Source organism: Montipora foliosa, chromosome 2 (assembly GCF_036669935.1).
Source record: "Montipora foliosa isolate CH-2021 chromosome 2, ASM3666993v2, whole genome shotgun sequence".
Classification (NCBI taxonomy): domain Eukaryota; kingdom Metazoa; phylum Cnidaria; class Anthozoa; order Scleractinia; family Acroporidae; genus Montipora; species Montipora foliosa.
The window spans coordinates 25,277,842-25,285,341 of NC_090870.1; the positions used below are offsets into that span (position 1 = coordinate 25,277,842).

A 7,500-nucleotide genomic window follows, 5' to 3' on the forward strand; every position below is an offset into this window, starting at 1 on the left:
AATTTCCCTTTATGTGTGGAGGCCAAAGGATTCTGTGAAGAAAATTGAGTGGACATCCCTACTGGGCAGAGAGAAGCGGCTGATTCTCAGAAAGCTTCTGTGTCACTTTACAGCGCTTTTACCACCAGAAAGAGCACCAGTGATTCAAAAACTGTGGACAGTGAGTAAAATACTGCTTATAATGCATGTGATGTTGAACTAACAACTTTTTCTTGTCAGCTAAACTTAGAAAAACTGCTCAAATGCTAAAATTTTTTTCAGCACTTTCAGGAGATACTTGACGTTATAAACAAAGAGACTCACACTGATGATGATGTTGACAAATTACAAGATAAGGCTTGTGTGTATTCAGTAATCCTGGCTCAAGACTGCTTAACAAAATATTAATTATTACATCTGAGATCACCCACAAAAAAAGACAAATCAGTACTTCAAATTACACAAGCAAAAACATTTAGCACCCTCTTTGGTCCAAACAGTGCAATTTAAATCCTTTTTTTTTTAAACAGGCAAGGAACTGGGGAGGTTATCTGTCAAAAATGGCTGGAAGTGGACCAGGCTACACAGCAGAAACCATAATCACTCCTTACATACACACCATGGTTTACCATGTCCCCACCATGATGCGCAACCATGGTTCACTAAGGTACTTCAGTGGTCAAGGTAATCTTTTTCTTTATTATTGTATAATATCGAGGTTAGAGAAGTTGTCTGTTACTGTACCAACAATGTGGGTATGTTAACCTTGTTTCTTACCTATATGTTTCTGCCTTCTCTTATCAGGAGTCGAGAAAAAGAACGATGACTTTAGACGATTTTTCCATCGTAAGATAAATCGATGGAATGCCTGTACCAATCTCCTTTTAGTTGAAAAGCGCCAAGAGGCACTAAGATCCTGTGAAAGACAACCATGTAAATATGTCAAAAGGAATCCCAGTTTTTGGTACGAAGGAGGGAAACAAGACTCGGCAAGGAAAGTACCTCGCATTTCAGCTGTGGAGCAAGGAAAAGATGAAGTTGTAGAAGTCCCTGATGATCCTGGATATCCTCAGCAGAAGAAAACCATAACACAGTCAGCCAACGACCTGAAGAACCTTAAAATTACTGACCTAGTGCAACTCCTTGCAGATCTCACAGGGGATCAACCCAGTCTTCCAAGAAAACCAAGAAAGCCTGAACTTATTTCAAAAATAAATGAGATAGCCATTTTAAGGTCTCAATAGCTTGTAAGCTTATGAAGGACTGAATATCTTGTAACCACACGTTTCAAGAAAATTTAGAAAGCATTAATAATACCCGTACGAAACGAGCAGCGCTGTACAGCGCTTCAAAAGCGCTGCAAAATAGCTGTACAGCTGATATGCAGCTGAGATGCAGTGGTTTGAAAGCCTTCCCACAGCATAAGCTAAGGTGTAGCGGGCTGCTAAAACGCTTTGCATCCCTTTGCAGCGGTTTTGCAGCTACCGAGTTGGCTACCAAATGGCTGCTCCGAGCTGTAAACAAGCTGTTCCACTCCGAGTCGCAGCTTCAACGTGAAATTAACATCACATATACTAACTCTGTTATGCCGATGAGATCAATGGCAGGGCATGAACATTTAGATATGTTACGTCATGTTACGTCATGTGTGTTGTATCCTTTAGCTGTGAAATTTGTCGTACAATTTATTCTTCTCGCTATGCAGTGCCGATTCTGTAGATCAAGTAAATGCGGTGCTGTGGATCGAAATTTGTTGTAGGTTTCTGGCCTTACAACATTGTGTTGTTTCTGAGACGCCAATGCGATGTTAATCGTGAGGTCGCAAATGCACGGGATTAAAGGTTCTGCTGCTTTTGTACGCAGTAAATTTCTGCTGCTTTTTTTTACTTAATTGTGTCCTGGATGAAACAATTGAAAACTACTCCCGCTGTCGCGCTTATTCACGTTCGCAGCTACACATGTTCATTAATTACATTGGACACGACATTTTGAAGTTTATCATAAACAACAAACAATTTAAATGCGGACGCCAACTCTCTGAACGGCGAGAAGCCTAATACTGTACTGGGTGTGTCAAGGAATCTTAACCATTTTTAATAAAAAGAGAAGAACAGATACTGTACTTGATCATTTCCACAATACATCGAAGCATGAAGTCTACAGATACCTATTTTACCTTCAAATGCCACTGCATAACATTTCAAAATTTCGTGTTCCGTGGGTTACATAAGCCTCTGTTACACTAGGCAATTTTTGTTGCGACAAAGGTCTCACGTTGCGAAACAAAAGTACACTTGGACACGTTTCTTGCAACTTGTCCCATTTTCGATGATCACATGACGTTAACGAAACATTTTCATTGGCTACTACTGCAAACCATTGCGACATAAGTTGCAGGACAGATGTTACAACGCAATGATCAGTGTTGCGTGAAGCGATGTTGCCCAAAGTAGAACTGATTTCTACTTCTCACAATGGTGACGACAACAAAAATGTTGCATGAAATGTCTGTGACAGGGTATGTTACACTGGGCAATTTTTCTAGGAACTTGTGTTGAAATTGCGATAAAAGTTGCACGAAAAATTGCCTAGTGTAACATAGGCTATACGAACTTCGGCGGATTATACTAGCTTTACAATAACTGGTTCCTGGGATTTATTACTAGTGTGGAGATTGTTTACATTACTCATTAGCACTAAGAGGGATAACTTTGGATTTTTCAACAATTTATCGCTTTAATCTAACCCAAAATCATTCAAATAATCAAAACTTCATATTTATGATCCATTTCCTTCGCCTTTGTGTTTGTCAGCATTATGATTTTCGATATTTCAGGTTCACATGTTCATAAGTCTGTTTTTGCATCTCATATATGTTTAGATTTCCAATTACAAACACTGTTTTGATTGGCCACTCTACGTCACTGTGTAAATAGTTCAATTTGAAGTCAAAATAGATACGTTTCGTTTCTGAGGAAACGAAACAATAATCATGGTTAACTCGACAATCATTTGATAAGCATGTCAATCTGACTCAACTCTATTGGGAAAACGGGAAACAAAAGCTATTTCCTCGCCACATTGCATGTAAACAAGTTTTTCTCTGATAGCAGAAACCGGTATGACTTTCATTATGCCTGTGTGATCCCGCAGGAAGATGGCGGAGAACTGAAGTCACTCGCGTGTGTAATTGGATCCTCTGTAAATGTAAATCCAGGCACTTTTGGAAGTTCCTGGATTAAGGCAAGATTTTCTACGGGACAAACACAGTTCTCCGCACATGAAGACTATTACTACAAGGGTGTTTGTACTGAAAGTAAAACTGGACTTGCCCAACCACTAAATTGTTGAGACAAGGGTCATTGTCTTGGAAAAGTATGGTGTAACTTTTTTCGTGCTGTGACTCTCTTGTATGAAAGAGAATGATAGACTGATCCACTTATTCGCACACGTTTGAAGGAGAGAATGCCAGTGTCTAAAAGCGGAGGGGAGCCAAAGTACTGTCCCAAGGCGATTATTTCTTGACGGTCCAGTCTCTTCATGTACGGGCTGCCCAACGCAGCCACGTTCTTCTCGATAACTTGTTCTTTGCTGACATGAAAAGGATTCATTAGTGAGTTGAAGAACTCTTCTTCGACAGACCCACAGATGAATTTCGATCTCAGATTTGGTAAGGACTGTGAAATTGCAACAGCAGATATAATCTGGAGTTCGACGTTTTGAGTTCCATGGACAGCTTCAGTAAATTGCCATTGCAAGATTCAAAAGGAAAGCAGGAATGAGTCCACAAAGGTCCGAGATTTCTTACATCATCTGCTAGATGGAGAAGCGAATGAACGTTAATAGTTTCTTTCCCCTTAGAATACAGGGCTGAGAACATCAAGCAAAAATGTGGAGTAATGCTTTCCCCTAGTAATATAAAAATAGCTTCACTTAAAAAAACAAAGTGTGCAAAGTGCTCATACAGTAAAATATCGCGTATGGTCCATAAAACAAAAGTAATGAACGGAATTCTGAAGCCTTCCAGTACTGCCTTTCGGTTTCTATTTTTCGCGGGCATCTTGTGATGTCGTTTTGACAGTTTTTCGTCAACCTTTGGAACTTTGTCTGATATATTAAAAGGTTCAGTCTTAAATGAGGTGGAGAACCACAAATTGATTAATGACTTGGAAACTCCCTCTAGGACACAGTGCATATAATCCACTGCTGTTCCTTTAACTAAATCATAGTATTGAAGTCCAGCAAACCAGCAAGGACCTTTGACTCCTTGTACTGTTCTCCCTTGCGATACCGCTGCCCTGGCATCATAAAGGCACTGGGAGTGTGTCCTCAGGGGTGCTTTGATGTTCTCTTGATTGAGCGGGAAGGCATGAACATGTCCACCTTTGTTGCCCACTTTGACCGTACAGTCAGGTTGCAAACATTTAAAACAACCAAATTTGCCATTAAATTGAACAGTGTTGCACACACAAGCTTTCGCAGCGAGGTCACATGTACCACACAAAAGAACTGCGCGTACATTCATTGTACCTGGTTTATCAGGACTTTCAACTGTTGTTCCTTCTTTTTCTAGTTCACTTAAGGATGAATGGAATGGTTTGAGGTAGATCCACATTGCAGGCTTTGAGCAGCCAAACCATAGCCCTGCTAGAATCATGTTGTCCTTAGAAAAGCGCTTTTTTGGAGGCAGTTCATTAATAACTAAATATAAAGGCCATAGAGAAAAGTTAGATGACTTGAAAATTGGTACTCCGTCTGTTTTCCAGGTAGACGATATGTTCTGTGGATGTGACAAAACATTTGGATGCCTAGTTAAATTTTTGTAAAGCTCTCCATTGTAGATATCGCATATCCTTTCGCATTTACTGTCCCGGTTGTGACGGTGTTGAATGTCATTGTAAAACTTTCTGATTTGCTGAACAATTGGGACTTCCACGAAAAAGGTCAAACTACCAGAGGCAGTAAAGTCCTTCCTGCAGAAAGAGTTTGGGCAGCACTTTTCCTTGTTCTTGTCCACGAGCATAAAGCAGTAAGAACAATACCAGTGAAACGTAATGGGCGAAGATATATCGCAAAAGCACTTTTTCAACTCATTGATTGACCGTAAGAATTCACTGGAACCTAAACAATGCAGCCAAATTATTTTAAGGATATCGTTTATGGCCTGCCCTGTAAGGGAATGGCGGATAACTACAGCCATTACCAACAGTGCACTTATGCCAATAGTTAAACGGGATCCAGGGTAAATTGGGGTTGATTCCCGATGGGTGTTTTGGTGGTCATTCCCCTTTTTTGCTGCCATTTTCCGAATTTCCTCCATTTCTTGTTCTTCTATGGTTTCGTCATAATTCAGTTCAAATGGAGTATCAAAGTCACTGTGAAGATCAGTAAGTTCTTTTTCAAGAGTTTCTTTGATATCGCCCAGGTGTTCAATCAGCCAGCTTGGATGCTTTTCGCCTTCTATGACACTACGTCGTAATTGTGATATATCTTCAGAGCAATGAAGTCGGTACTCGTCAGCAAATTGGATGAACTCGTTTGATATTTGTCGGTTGCGTGGAAAATCCATAAAAGTAAAGGAAAGTGGATTCGCTGAAGGAATTGCTCCGTGTTGATCGCCACATCCGATTACCAGATCATCTGCGATGTCCGCACTGTCCTCGGATCGGTATGGTTCGTCCATATCTTCAGATAAATCACTCTCTTAATCTTGTAGTTCAACATCCGTCATTTCTTCGTGGTCAAAGATGAAGGTGATGGCAAAGAATGAGAAAAGATGAATATGGGACATGAACTCAGGCAAATACTTGCAACAGTCTTTCTGACAGGCGGGTATATAAAACATAAGCGTGGTGGTCTAAGAAAACAAAAGTGAAAGACTGTGCAAACCCCTCCCACCCAAATATTCAGTTAGTGCATGATACGCAGGGCTTTGATGAGAAAGATTGAAGCAGACTTACTTCCATTGCAGTACTTGCTGTATTTCGCTTGAGCAGTCTTCTTGCAACTGTATATTGATCCATTCAGAAATACTGGTGTTTGACGCTGAGGGGTGTCTTTGGGTGGCCATTATGTTTTCTGTAAATTTCGCACAAACTCTCACCACTAAAGAATATGCGTAGTGGGGTCTGCCTAGCAGTGTACGCAAATTTTGTAACTTTCAAACTCAATTCGTTTATCATCTTTGTCCACCATTTCCGATTGATATCCTTAAGTATCAATCGTCATTTTATCAAATTCTTCACGTAGTCAAGTTATCCGAACGCTAACAAAGACAATTGTTTTAAACCGTTTCTTGACTGAAAAAGCTATGCTGCGTGAATATTCAGGCTATTAAACAATTATAATAAGAAAACATAGTAGTGGGGAAGCGAAAAGACTTCTACATTCCCAGTTTTCTGAATAGTTCAGTCTTGATGGAAAGAAAAAGTGGTTTGCATGCTCTGACATTAAATCAAAGACACCGGCGCGACATGTCAATATATACATGTGAACAATTACCCTCACAATTATTTCGTGACTTGTTCACTACAAGGCATCTTGCGTGCTTTGGGCTCAGCTCGCCAGTTTTTTTCAGATTGAGATAAGTGAACTTATTAAAGTAGACGAGGCGGTTAAGAACGAAACTTCACGATGTTTGTGCTTGTATTTTGGATTGAAGATCAGCAGCTTAGTGTCGTTGAGACGAAAGATATTGTTCTCGACAAATCGAACGAAGAGCCGTTAAAGGAGGGAATGACTTGCCCAGTAAAATGGAGGGAAAGGAGAGGCAGGAAGGTTGACGAATTTCTTTACAATGCAGAGATTAAATCAATTTCAGGTACGTTGATCAATTTGTTTGACTTCATAGTCAGGCATACTGTATTTTGTACGTCTCGGTCAGTTCAGAAGGAGATGAAGTACATATAAAAAGCTAACATCCAAGGAAATAATTTTTGAAACTTTCCCCAAAGTGCCATTCACGTGATGTTATATAATCGCGTTTGAAGTTCAAATAAAAAGCACATTTCAATTATGTGCAAGTAAGCAAAATATCGTAAGTTCTGCCGGAAATTATCTTACTTGACAGAGAGTTATTTGAAGAATCGGTTTTAAAGGAAAATTTAGGATTATTATTTGATCTTGCGAGTGACAATTAATTATTGTCGATCTTCAGGAGAGTTCTGGGGAATTCTAATCTTAATTTCCAAAAGTCAAATTTGTGCTGTCCGAACAGGCCAACCTGACACGGCACGATCCTGCAATGCCGGTCTAAGCGCTGAAGTCCCGGAAACCTTTCCTTTTCAAAAAAATTGCATTTGAGAAATGTTCGGCGAGTGTTTCAAATGGATATTGCACCGAAGCGATTTGTTTCAACCGTTAGCTGTACTTGCTTAACTTTTCATCGGTTCAATTAACGTGAGTGAGCAAGCTGCACATAACTTCTATTAAAAAGTAGACTGAAGCGAATTATTAGTATACGCAGAATACCTTTGAAACTATAAGTATCTAGATCTCTGAAATTCACTCTAGATAATATAC

At 39.8% G+C, this 7,500-nt stretch overlaps 1 pseudogene; it reads left to right on the plus strand.

Moving 5' to 3' along the window:
* The window catches only part of LOC137991371 (uncharacterized), a 2,408-nt pseudogene extending 1,185 nt beyond the window's left edge, over positions 1–1,223 (plus strand).
* The last annotated feature ends 6,277 nt before the right edge of the window (positions 1,224–7,500 follow it).